A 12,306-nucleotide genomic window follows, 5' to 3' on the forward strand; every position below is an offset into this window, starting at 1 on the left:
TAATTTAAGGAGAATCAGGTTCTTCCCTCACCAGGCCTGTTTCCTAGTCCTAGATGACCCCAGACCAACTTGCCAATCAACCAGCTTTGTGTGTTGTGGTTGTTAGCTCTGAGGAGCCTGTGCCCCTTCCCTACCTGGGCCACTTCTACTCAAGCCTACCACCCAGTTCTCAGTAGGGGTGTAAAATCCAAGTTCTGCCTTAGTACCAGTATAGACTCCTGTAGACTCTCCCCTGCCCAGGGCTCAGCCCACTCACCAGACTGTGAGCTTAGTTCCAGACAACACCAGTGCTTCAGTTGATTTAGAGGCTCTGGGGTCTCCTTCTCTGGTGAGGACTTCCTGAGACTGGATCTGTGTCAGGGTGACTGTGGGGTTGGTCCCTACTCCTGTATCAGCACAGCAGCTCCCTCCTTCTGACCTTCCAAGCCTTTCTTGGTTAGAAGATGATTTCAGCACATTCTTCTGTGACTTTTGCTGCTCTGGGCATTTTCCTATGACCTTATTTGGGTGTTTTTTCGAGCGATTGTGTCATGAGTTCGGGGAGCTCACTGCCTTTCCTCCATCATCTTGGCTCCACCCCGGAAGTCCAAACAAGGTCCCTTCCTAGACAAAGAGAATGTCCAGAGAGTAGGGCATTAACCACACCTCTCTTTAGATCATAGCTACTTGGAAGCACCAAAAATTTACACACCTCCAAAGCTAGCTCTGAAAACAGCAGCACAAAAAAAAAAAAAAACCACTTACTTTTAAGACTATTCCCTCTCTACTTTGGTAGCGGAGTCCAACTTTAATATTAAGTTCAAAGTGAGAAAATAGGCAGAAAAAAATTAACTAACAATAACAACAAAAGAACCGGACCATAAAAATCTACTTTGGTCACAAACTCAAAAGGAGACAATAATGTCAAAACAAATATAAGTAAAGCCCCAAAAGAAAAAAAAGTGAACTGAATAGAAGCATAACAATATTCTAGGAAGGGCCAAAAATTATTTTAAAAATCAATGAAGAGAGGGAGAGAAAAAATCGGGAAAAGAAATGAGCATGATTAAATAAAATTATGAAAATTAATATCTTGGTAAAAGAAGCATAAAATGACTAGAAGAAATAAATTCTTAAAATTAGAATTGGGCAAGTGGAAGCTAAAAACTTTATGAAAGGTCAAGAAACAATAAAAAAATCAAAAGAATAAAACTAGAAGAAACAATTAAATATCTCAGAAGAACAATTGGAGTGAAATTAGATTGAGGTCAAATGATTTAGGAACTACCACAATATTAAAAAAACCATGATCAAAAAAATAGAGCCTATATGCCATATTTCAAGAAGTTATCAAGGAAAACTGCCTTGATATGCCAGAACCAGAATGCAAAATAGAGTGGAAAGAATCCAACAATTACCTTCTGAAAGAAATCCCAAAAGGAAAATCCCCAGAAATATAGCCAAATTCCAGAGTTCCCAGGTCAAGAAAAAAGTATTGCAAACAGTCAGAGAGAACTATTCAAATATCATAAAGCCACAGGCAGAATCACACAAGATTTATCAGCTTCCATGTTTAAGGAGCAAAAGAATATGATATCTTGGAAGGCAAGGGAGTCAGGATTATAACCAAGAATAGCCTACCCCAGAAAATCAAATATCAATCTTCAGGGGCAGGAAATGGACATTTTAGTGAAATAAAGGACTTTCAAGCATTCCTGATGAAAAAAAAATAACTGAAAAAATGATATTCAAAACAAGACAAAAATTCATAAATAGTTAAATGTGAAAAAAAAGTAAAAGGAACTGAAAGTTAAACTGTTTATGGTCCTAGATGCAATGATGATACCTGTAACTTCAAAGAACTGTATCATCATTAGGGAATTTAGAAGAAATACACACATATACATGTGTGGATTGAGTATTATGGGATCATTTAAAAAAATAAAGGGGGATTAAGAAGAATGCATGGGGAGAAGGTAGAATGGAGAAAAAGAATAGGGAAAATTATCTCACATAAAAGAAGATTACAAGGAATAATTTTTTCACCGGAGAAGAAAATGGGGGTGGGGGGGTTGGTTGGCAATTCCTGAATTTCATTCTTATTTTATGTGGTTCAAATTGGGAAAAATATATACTCAGTTGTGTATAAAAATCTATCTAACACAACAGGGGAATAGGAAGAGAATTAAATAATTGAAGGAGCATAATAGAAAGGTAGATTAATGGGGGGGGGGGGTTGCTGTTGTTTTTCACTCATTCAGTTGCATCCTATTCTTTGTAACCCTGTAGAATATAGCCTGGAATATAGCCAGGCCCTTTCATACTCCACTATATCTCAAAGTCTGTTCACATTCATTGTTTCCATGATGCTATCTAGCCACCTCCTCCTCTGACATCTCCTTTTCCTTTTGCTACCACTGTTCCATTAGTCCCATCTTCTCAGTATGTGGCCAAAGTATTTAAGCTTGAGCTTCAGTATTTGATTTTCCAGTAAATAGCCTGAATTAATTTCCTTAAGTAATGATTAATTTGATCTTCTTGCTGCTTAAGGAACTCTCAAAAGTCTTCTCCAGAACCACAATTCAAAAGCATCCATTCTACAACCCTCAACTTTCACTATAGTCCACCTCTCACGGCCATACCGTGCTACTAGAAAAACAAAAACAAAAACATAGCTTTGACTATATGGATTTTTGTCAGCAAGGTGATATATCTGCTTTTTTTGAATGATGTCCAGATTTTCCATAGCTTTTTTTCCCCATGAAGTAATAATCTTTTTAATTTCATGACTGCAATTGCTATCTGCAATGTTCTTTGGTCCCAAGAATATAAAACCTAACATTACTTTTATTTCTCCTCCCTCTATTTGCCAGGAAGTGATACAACCTGTTCCCAAGACCTTAGGTTTATTTAATTTTGTTTTTTGTGTGTTTGTTTTATGATATTGCACTTCAAGTCAGTTTTTACACATTCCTTGGCATTGTCATTCTTTAGGATTGGGGCATAAAATTATCTTTGCCAATTCAGTAGCCAGCCACTGTTGTATTTTTAAAATTTGTTGGCATGTTGATTACAGCGCTTTAACTTTTTGTTTTGTTTTGTTTTTAAATACATCAGCTGGAATTCCATCACCTCCACTAGCCAGCCATATTGTCATGCTTCTCTATATCAGGAACCATACTATACTCACAACCATTGTGGTTACTGGTGAAGTTAAGATAATTTTCTATAGTTCTTTTGTGTATTCTTGCCACCTCTTATTAAGCTCTTCTGCTTTTGTTAAGTATTTACCATTTTTGTCCTTTACAATCCCCATTTTTGTATGAAATGTTCCCTTGATAGCTCCCATTTTATGTTGATAGTTTTATTAATATTGATCCAGCCCTGCATTCCTCATATAAATACCAGCTGGTCACAATGTATTATCCTGGTGATAAATTGCTGTAATCTTTTTCTAATATTCTATTTAGAATTTTTGCTTTGATATTCATCAAGGAGATTGGTCTATAATTTTCTTTCTCTGTTTTTGCTCTTCCTGGTTTAGGTATCAGAACCATAATTTTCTCATGGAAGGAATTTGTTAGGATTCTTCTTCACCTATTTTTCCAAATAGTTTGTATAGTATTAAAAATAATTGTTCTATAAATGTTTGGTAGAATTCACTTGCAAAGCCATCTGTCACTAGAGATTTTTTTTTCCTTAGGGATTTCATTGACGGCTTGTTCAATTTCTTTTTCTAAAATGGACTTATTTAAGGATTGTATTTCCTCTTCTGTTAATCTGGGCAATGTATATTTTTGTAGATATTTATTTATTTCATCTAGCTTGTCAAATTTATTGGCATATAATTGGGCAAAATAGTTCCTAATTATTGCTTTAATTTACTTTTTCATTGTGTGTGAGAATACTCTTTTCATTTTTGATACTGATAATTTGGTTTTCTTATTTCTTTTTTACTCAAATTAATCAAAGTTTATCTATTTTATTGTTTTTCAATAGAACCAGCTCTCAATTTTGTTTTTGTTTTTGTTTTTGTTTTGCAGGCAATGGGGGTTAAGTGACTTGCCCAGGGTCACACAGCTAGTAAGTGTCAAGTGTCTGAGGCCGGATTTGAACTCAGGTACTCCTGAATCCAGGGCCGGTGCTTTAACCACTGTGCCATCTAGCTGCCCCCCAGCTCTCAATTTTATTTATGAATTCTATAGTTTTCCTGCTTTCAATTTTATTACTCTCTCCTTTAATTTTATGACCTTCCAATTTGGTATTTAATTGGGGATTTTTAATTTGTTCTTCTAGCTTTTTTAGTTGTATGTCCAATTCATTGATCTCCTCTTTCTGCATTTTATTCATGTAAGCATTTAGAGATATAAAATTTCTCTTAAGAACTGCTTTGGCTATATCCTATAATATTAGGTTATGTTGTCTCATTATTTTCATTCTCTTGGATACAGTTATTTATTGTTTCTATGATTTGTTTGACTGACTCATTCTTTAGGGTGAGATTATTTAGTTTCTAATTCATTCATGCCCCTTTATTACACATAATTTTTATTGCATCATGATCTCAAAATGATGCATTTACTATTTCTGTCTTTCTATATTTGACTGTGAAGTTTTTATGCTCAAATATATTGTCAATTTTTGTGTATGTGCCATGTAGAGCTGAGAAAAATCTATATTCTTTTCTATTCCCTTTCAGTTTTCTATAGAGGTCTATAATATTTAATTTTTTCTAAAATCTTATTCATCTCATTAACTTCTTTCTTATTAATTTTATGGTTAGAGTTATCTAGTTCTGATAGGGGGAGGTTAGGTCCCCTACTAATATAGTTTTGCTATCTATTTCTTCCCATAACCGACTTAACTTCTTCTCTAAGAGTTTGGATGCTGTACTACTTGGTGCATACATGTTAAGTATTAATATTAGTTCATTGTCTATGGTACCTTTTAGAAAGATGTAGTTTCCTTCTTTATCTCTTTTAATTACATCAATTTTTGCTTTTGCTTTGTCTAAGGTAAGGATAGCTACCCTTGCTTTTTTTTTTTTTTACTTCAGCTGAAGCATAACATATTTTGCTCCATCCTTTTACCTTTACTCTATGTGTATCTCTCTGCTTCAAATTTGTTTCTTGTAAACAACATATTATAGCATTCAGGTTTTTAATCCACTCTGTTATCTGCTTCTATTTTATAGGAGAGTTCATCCCATTCACAGTCACAGTTATGATTACTAACTGTGGGTTTCCCTGCATCCTATTTTTTCCCTTGTTTGTATTTTTCTCTTTGCTTTTCTTTTGCCCCTTCTTACCAGTGCTTTGTTTCTGACCACCTCAGCCTGCCCTCTCTTCTATCAGTCCCACCTCCCTTTTGTTCTTTCCCCTTTCCCCTCCTACTTTTACCCTCCCTTCTATCAGCATCTCACACTTTCTTTCCCCTTTTCCTTTTTACTTCCCTATAGGGTAAGATAGAATTCTATACCCAATTGAGTGTTCCCCTCAGTTCTTTTTAAAGCCTCATCAGAAAGCCATTTTCTTTCTAGCTCTCCTTTTTCTTTGGAATAATTTTTTTGGTGTTGCCATCATTGTGCAGGAACCTCTTTCAATTACTCTTCAGGCACTCTGTCTAATAGATCTAATTCCTTAAATCTATTCATCACCTCTACATAAAATTCATGAGGGTTGTTATTTTGGTCTTATATACTCTGGTTCATTTCCCTACTTTCTTCATTTTGCGTGAAGTTTACAATAAGAAGCTCATGATTTTATACATGCTCAGCTCCATGTCTTGTTTTATTTGACTGTATAGAACTTTTTGATTTTTGGCTACAAAGTAAATAGTCAATCTGATTTACATATTGACCATCTAGTGATGTTTGTGTAGAGAATCACCTTTTGGGTTGTTGAAAAAGTTGAAAAAGTTATGATCAGCAAGTTGTCTTGACAAAATTGTGTCCTGTATCATTTTATATTCTAAGGCCAAACTTACCTGTTATTTCAATTATCTTTTGATTTATTTTAGCATTGTGATTTCCTTTAATGAATATGACATCTTTTTTGGTGTCACAGTAGTGTAAATCTGTGTTCCAATCACTGATGCCAAAGACGTCAAAAATAATCAGTTCTATGAACACTTAAAACATCTAGAAATAACAGCAAAAAATGTCACATTGCAAATGCTAAAATGAGAAATCAAAAGATAATTGGAATAACAGATAAGTTTGGACTTAGAGACTAATAGATTCTTATCAAGATAGTTTGCAATCCATTAAAAGTCATATAAAAGAATGCTCCAAGTCATTAACAATACATAAGTTTAAAAATATTACTTCATATCATATAAATTGGCAAAAGCAAAGTATGGGAAGAGTCAAGATTGAAGAGTTTTGGAGGGTTAGTCACATTAGCACATGGTTGGTGGAGCTGTGAAGCAGTAAAGCAATTTAGGCAATCAGTTTGCAAATAAAGCCAATCAAAAATTCATATCCTTTGACTCAAAGATTCTATTTCTAAGCCTAAGCCCTGAGGAGACTATTTTTTAAGTCCACAGGTGGTGTACATGGCATATATGTTCATTTTTTTCAAAGTATTAATCACTTATTCTTAGTTATTTCCCCTCCTTTCAGACTTAAAATATTATTTGTTATATGGGATGCCACTATAGTAAAGAAAGTGAGAAGATACTGAGAGAAGTTATAATAATGTTTTTAAATTCCTGAAACCAAATACATTAATAATATTATTTCAGAGAAGAAAAAAATATTTAAAAAATCTACTTTTATTAGTTTTAGTAGTATTGTATTCTTAAGGATGATCCATAAACCATTGAGAAAATTACATAATAAATATTGATTAAAGTCAATAGCAAAAGAGTAAACTTAAATTATTCTATCTTTTAGTTATCAAAATGAACTTAATTTGATCCTCAAATGAATGATTTTCTTCCCTTTTATAAGGACTTAAAATTTGGAAGTTTAAAATTGTGCAATTTTTGAAAACTCACATAGTAAGTTATTAAATATACTAACTGATAAACCATGGAAAATTAAAAATTTGATTATATTTGGTGGTGGCTTCAATATGTTTTAGACTGCTATTCCCGTTCCTCTTAAATTTCCATTATTGACAGTCATTAATACATCAAAATATTTCAAAATGACATGTAAAGTTAAAAAAAAATCTGGATGTTTTGAACCCACTAAGTCTGAGTGCAGGGACTTGTATTAAGTGTATATTCTGAGTCTCAGTACTATTTAATTGTGTCAGGTTACATTGATTTTGATCACTCAAAGACAAAGCTTAAAGACTGTTTTAAAATTAGAATTTGGCTGTCTCATTTGGGAGTGGACACACCTGGCCTGCCCTAAAGTTACTTATGCTACTGAGATCAGAAAGAGAGTTAGTGGGTCAAACAACAAATCATAGAAACAATTAAATAACTTCATCCAAGAGAAAGACAATAATGAGGCAACATACCAAAGCTTATGCAATTCAGCCAAAGCAGTTCTTAGGGGAAATTGTATATATCTAAATGCTTACATGAATAAAATAGAGAAGGAGGAGATCAATGAATTGGGCAAGTAATGAAAAAATCTAGAAAAAGAACAAATTAAAAATCCCCAGTTAAATGATAATGCACTGTTAATGGAGCTATGAACTATTTAATCCATTCTGGAGGACATTTTGGAACTTTGGTCCCCAATATATAAACTATCAGGTTACTTTAACCCAGAAATATTGCTATTTTGTCTGTACCCCAAGTAGATCAAAGCAAAAGCCATAAAAGTCACATGCGTATAATTTTATTTATAACAGCTCTTTTTGTGGCATAAAAGAATTGGAAATTGGAATTGTGACAAGTAAAATCTAATGTGTAGTCACCTTATTCTTGTCCCAGGTGTAGGGAAAACTAGCTAGGATTTACTTATAAATTAGAAGCTTTAACACCAAATTTGTCATGAAGCAATTATTAGTGAACAAGAGAAAACCTGTTTCAGAAAGCCAGGGAAAGATCTATCTAACCTAGTGTCCTCAGCTTCACCCAACATCAGCCTGACCTGGTTCTTCTCTCTAATATCCTGCCACCAAAACTGTTTGAGAGACCTGAACTGATAGAGGCAACCTCCCTTCCTGCCTCCCCCCAGAAGAGGTCATCCTTACACACTGCTTCAATCTGATTGGTCAGTGCCACCCAAATACATTGGGTCACTGGACTTGAAGGTGCTCTGCTTGTTGAGCTCTAAGTCTTCAGCTTCTGAGAACAATACCCCCCTGGGGGCTGGCCAGGTATTGTTTCAATTTAATCTGCTTTAAGTGGCTTAATCAGCAAAGTCAATCACTCTCAGTCAGTCTCAGTTAATTCAATCAATCTCCTCTGGTTGGGGCCTTTGGGGAATTGACAAAAGCTCATTATTTCTTAGAGGATGATATCCATTTGGGGGGAATAATGATCTATGGCTGCATTAAGAGGAATATAGTACCCAAGACCAGCACAGCTTTGCTATATTATGGATATCACATTTTAAACAAGATACTGATAATCTTAAGATACTCTTTAGGAAGAACAACTAAATTTTTATGGCTTTAATATAATTTCATATGAGTAATGCTTGCAGGAAATGTAGATATTTAAGGTGGCAAAGAGAATCTTGGTCGGGGATAATCACTGCTAATGTCACATTTTTTTAAAGGCAAATAATAATTAATTTTTCCATCTCTATACACATTCGGATTAAAGGCAGAGTAATTCTCAATCACAGACTACATAATGAAACTGTAAGAATCTTCCAACGATTGCTACCTGCGTGCATTTGAGATTTAGCATGATGTCCATTCTGACTAATTTACCCATAGTCTTATTAATTTGGCAGATATAAAAAGATATTAACATCTGATGATATTACTTTTTAAGTAAAAATATTTAATACATACAAATATATATGTATGTATATATACATACAAACACACACACATATATATGTATATATATATATATAGAGAGAGAGAGAGAGAGAGAGAGACAGAGAGAGAGAGACAGAGAGAGACAGAGAGAGAGAGAAAGAAAAAAAGAGAGTGTGTCCACTTATGGCCAGTATGATATGTCATTGGTTCCTCCTGTGTGATAAGTTCTGAACTGAGTTATAAGTAGGGAGATTGAAGAGAGGACATATAGTGGCAGCAAATCTTATGTCTCCAATATGAAATATAAAATCTATTTCTGGTTCAGGGAAGTTGGCATGAAGATGAAATGAAATGAATTATTGTGTCTCCATTTTTATTACAAAATTATTGTTTTATAAGGAATTTTAAAAAAAAAATATTATTTCAAGGGGCAGCTTATTGGTGCAGTAGATAAAGCACTGGCCCTGGATTCAGGAGGACCTGAGTTCAAATCTGGCCTCAGATACTTAACACTTAACTAGCTGTGTGATCCTGGGCAAGTCACTTAACCCTCATTGGCCCACCCAGAAAAAAATATTATTCCAAAAAGCAAAGTACAAGGTACTCCCAAGATGGTGGAAGTACAGACCAGTACCCAACTTAGTAGGAACTTTCAGAGTATGTATTCTTCTAGTACAGTTTTTGAGAACACCTGGATGCATCCACACTATAATAAAGTATTAGTGTAGCATTTTCATGGCCATTCGTATTAAGATCATGAAAAAAAAATCATTCATGAGAATCCCTTAAAGGTATTTTGAGACCAAACAACCTCCAAACAACTTTTAAATAATGCCTCATATTAATATCACTGTTAGAGCAACAAAACATATATTTTTGTCAAACTAAGACAATTTAGGATTTCTGTAGGAGAGGTCACATATCAGGATAGTAACAAGCGTGGAGAGTAACAGGAATATGAGTTTTGAATCTCGGAGGCATTTACAACAGTGGCAGAAGCAGCAGCTTTGGGAGGTCTCAGTCCAAAAATAGTAAAGGGATATGACAACTAGTCAAAAAGAGATTGTTAATAGGCCTTTTCTTACACTGGGTATAATTGGCACTGATTAGCAACTCTATTGCCCATAAGTTGTTCCGTGTCACAGTTTCAGAGCAAAGAAGAGTACTTGTGATCAGTCACAAGGGAGCCTCAGCCCTGGTCACAGTTTCAAGGCCGGAAGGATAACTAGCACTTATAACTACAAGGAAAAAGTGGCTGTTTCTGGATAAATATCACTGCATGCATCAAGATAGCAAAGAAAACATTCTCCCAACATAATTCCACTTAGGAAGCACCAAACATATGCAGAGCTCTAGAAGAAAAGGCTTAAAGCTTGGCATACAGACTCTTCCCTCAAAGTCAACAGAACCCAACTTTATCAAAGTTAGAAGTCAAGAAATAGGCTAGGAAAATGAATAAAAAACAAACAAACAAACAAAAAAAGCTTGAACATAAAAAGATCCTACAGTGTCAGGTAAGATCAAGATATAAATTTAAAGAAGAAATAGATGTGAATACAGCTACAAGCAAAACCTCAAAGAGGAATGCTATTTAGACACAAAGACAGCAAGAATTTCTAGAAGATTTCAGTAAAGAGATGAGTAGTATCAGAAAACCTGGGAAAAGAAATGAGAGTGATGCAAGATTATGAATAGAAATTAACATCTTGATAAAAAGGCAACAAAATACTGAAGAAAATAATGCCTTAAAAACAGAATTGTTATATTGGTAAAAGAGGAACAAAAATTCACTGAGGAAGGTGGCAGAGCCAAGATGGCGGGGAGTAGCCAACAAATTGCATGAGCTCTCCTTCTGTTCCCTCAAAAAGAACATTAAATCAAGCCTCTAAACAGATTCTGAAATTATAGAACCTGCAAAGAGACAGAGAGACACAGTCTTCTAAACAGAAATAATTTAGAAGAATTCAGGTAAGGTCGGTCTCACTTGGGCAAAAGGGAGGCTCAGCTCACTGCAGCGTAGCATGTGGGAGAGGATGGGGCAAGTCAGCAGGAAGCTGTGGAACACAACCGAGCAACTGAGGACCTTGGATCCTGGCACAAGCTGGTGGTGCATCAGAACAGTTGCAAAACCCACCTGCACCAGCCGAGAGGGCAGGTGGCCAGCTGGAGGGATTCCCAAAGGACAGGCACCAGAAGACCTACTGATTCCAGTGCACTCAGACAGGAGGCCCAGGGAGACATCCACTGATCCCAGCATGCTCAGACAAGAAGCCCAGGGCAACATCCACTTAGCTGGACAGGAAGTCCAGGGCCATGAAAAATCTGCAAGTTATAGAGGCCTCAGTGTACAGAGCCAGAGATGCAGGCCCTGTATGCCAGCACAAGAAGCTTGAAACGGGGACCTTGGTGCCCCCAGAGGAGACCTCAACTTTTAAAAACATAAAAAAGAAAATAAGCTGCATTATGAGCAAAAAACAAAAAAGAACTCTCACCATTGAGAGCTTCTGTGTTGACAGGGAAGAGGCAAACACAAACTCAGATGAGGACAATACTAGCAAATTGCCTACATGTGAAGCCTCAAGAGGAAAGATGAATTGGTGTCATGAACAAAAAGCCTTCTGGGAGGAGCTCAAAAAGGATTTTAAAAATCAATTGAGAGAAATGGAAGCAACACAGGAAAATTATTAAAAAAGAATCAGCAGCTTGGAAAAAGAAGCTGAAAGATTGACTGAAGAAAACAATTCCTTAAAAAATTCATTTGCCAAATGGAAAAAAAAAGGTGCATAATCTCATTGAAGAAAACAATTCCTTAAAAATTAAATTGGACAGTTGGAAGATAAGGAATCCATGAGACACCAGGAATCAGTCAAGCAGAATCAAAAGAATGAAAAAAATAGAAGAAAATGTGAAAAACCTCATTGAAAAGACAACTGATCTGGAAAACAAATCAAGGAGAGACAATTTGAGAATCATTGGGCTGCCTGAAAGACATGATCAGAAAGAGTCAAGACACCATATTCCAGGAAATTATTAAGGAAAACTGCGCTGATATTATAGAATCAGAGGATAAAATTGTCATTGAAAGAATCCACCAAACACCTCCTGAAAGAGACCCAGAAAGGAAAACTTCCAGGGAATGTTGTAGCCAAATTCCAGAATTATCAGGTGAATGAGAAAATATTCCAAGCAGCCAGAAAGAAGCAATTTAAATATCACAAAGCCACGGTCAGGATTGCTCAGGACCTAGCAGCTTCAACATTAAAGGATCGCAAGGCTTGGAATATGATATTCAGGAAGGCAAAGGAGCTTGGATTGCAGCCAAGAATCTATTACCCAGCAAAATTGAGCATTCTATTTCAGGGGAAAAGATGGACATTCAGTGATACTGGGGACTGCCAAGGTTTCCTGAGGAAAAGACCAGAACTGAATA

Source organism: Dromiciops gliroides, chromosome 3 (assembly GCF_019393635.1).
Source record: "Dromiciops gliroides isolate mDroGli1 chromosome 3, mDroGli1.pri, whole genome shotgun sequence".
NCBI lineage: Eukaryota > Metazoa > Chordata > Mammalia > Microbiotheria > Microbiotheriidae > Dromiciops > Dromiciops gliroides.